This window comes from Salvia splendens, chromosome 8, assembly GCF_004379255.2.
Source record: "Salvia splendens isolate huo1 chromosome 8, SspV2, whole genome shotgun sequence".
Lineage (NCBI taxonomy): Eukaryota > Viridiplantae > Streptophyta > Magnoliopsida > Lamiales > Lamiaceae > Salvia > Salvia splendens.
Window position 1 is genome coordinate 18,479,306 of NC_056039.1, and position 2,006 is coordinate 18,481,311.

The 2,006-nt window shown below is 41.3% G+C and overlaps 1 long non-coding RNA gene across 1 annotated transcript; it reads left to right on the forward strand.

Annotated features, from left to right (window-relative positions):
* Positions 1–385: 385 nt before the first annotated feature.
* On the forward strand, positions 386–1,658 carry LOC121744241. Its single transcript, XR_006038521.1, has 3 exons — positions 386–552; positions 629–703; positions 1,602–1,658. It is a non-coding gene; the product is annotated as an uncharacterized LOC121744241 (long non-coding RNA).
* The last annotated feature ends 348 nt before the right edge of the window (positions 1,659–2,006 follow it).

Genomic DNA, 2,006 nt, shown 5'->3' on the forward strand with positions numbered 1-2,006 from the left:
AAATTACTTGTTTTAATGGTATTAACTCTGCGAAGTCCGTGAATTGATTGTTGGTAATTAATTGTTGTTAATTGGGGATTTGTGAAATAAATGATTATGAGAATTTAATTAACTCCTGTCCGTGAGGAATATTTATTGGACTCAATTCCGTGTTGGATCCGATAAATTAAATAATTAATATAAAAGTCTAGTCCGTGATAAAATACAATGGGCTGCGAATTAAACTAAATTAATTAAGACAAAATATCTTTAATTCAAATCTTAATTAAAGATTTTATGTAGATTTTCCTGCTCCGTGATGGAATTTTCCTCCTCCGTAACCTGCAAATAAAATACCAAATAAATTCAACTAATTCAAAAATAAGAAGAAAAAAAAAGAAAAGAAGAAAAAAATTGAATCCCTCCCTCAACCCCGTTGAAACCGCCTCCCCTCAATCCCATGAATCTCTCCCATATCCCCAACCCCTTTCCTCTATATTAAATCTTCAGCCATTATTTCTTTTCTCACCTATCGTCTCTGCAAGCAAGAATCATCTTCAACTTCTATCCAAGGTAAACTATGATTTATCATTTGTATCTAAATTCTCTCCTGTTTCAAAATCTAACATCAAATTGTTGCTTCCGGCAGTAATCAAACTCCTCCAGCTTCAAGAACCCGCCTTTCAGCCTTGTGAACTTCACAACCCAAATCCAATTCACGGAGGTAATTTCCTACCCAGATTTGGAACATGACTTATCGCATGCTGCATCCATACATTACTTTCCCAGCACCAACTCCCCTCGGCAATTGCTTACATTTTGTAAATATTATGAAATCTGAAAATCCTCTCTGATCGGATAATCGTAGCAACCAAAATAGGAATGAAAAGAAACGTTTTTTGTTTCTAATGGGAACTTACCTTGCGGGTGAAATCGGGGTTAATTGGGGCCGACCGATGGCGGCAACCTTCGCGGCGGAGCTGGAGCCGCACAGCAGCGACGGCGGGCTCCCTCCGGCGACGGGCAGAAGCAGCGGCAGCGGTCCAGGGGAGCAGCGCGACTGCGGACAGCGGCGAATCGTGAACGGCGACTCGGAGCGAGGGGACGGTGAGGTCGCCGTCGTGAATGAGACGGGGGGGGGGGCCGACGGAATTTGAGAAAGCCGATGGAAATCGGAGGAAAAATTTCTGCAGTTTTGGTCGAGAGATAGAGAGAAGGGGGGGGGGGGGGAAGAAGGTGTGTTACACGTAGGTGAGGGAGGGGGTTTTCTTCATTTGGGCTCATTAAGTTTTGGGCCGATAAATTAATTATGGGGAATTATTCAAATAATTTCCGGATAATGTGGAAGTTTAATAATTTTTATCCTATGTTCGAAATAGATAGTTTTGCGAGGGAAATATTTTCGATAATGAATTCATGGGCTTAATTAAATATTAGGATTTAAGTCTAAATCATTAAAATATACGGGGAGCCAACGGTGGAAATTGGGAGCGTAAGCGGCCGTCGAACGATCGAAAAATCGAGAAAAAAAAAGGGGAGATAAAAGATTTAAACTAGGGTGCATGCATTTTATTTACTTAATTTGAAAGTGTGTTGATTTATGTGTTATTTTAATTCTAAAGGTGATATCTCGCAAGGGAATCGTGATCGCAAAGGAAAGAAAATAGTTTTGGAATAAGCACTCGAGGTGGGCTTCTTTTCTACCCTGCCCTACGTGTGGGTTTTTATTTTACTAAACTCTTTTACGTATGACCGTGGAGAGATAAGGGTGGTTTAAAATGACTTTATCATGCCGTGATTTGTGTTTTACGTGCCTATCTGGTATGGCTATGTGCCGTTGTTATATAAATCGAATTCGGGTCCACGTGGGGCCGCAAACCCTACCTGGACTAGTGTACACCTATGGTAGATCGTGTGCTAGCTACGGGCTGGCCGGTCTAGTGGCTTGGTTTGTGGCCACATTCCAAGTCATGTATTGGCAGATATGGCTAACGTCTATGGGAAAATGACTGATCAGTCGACTTTTA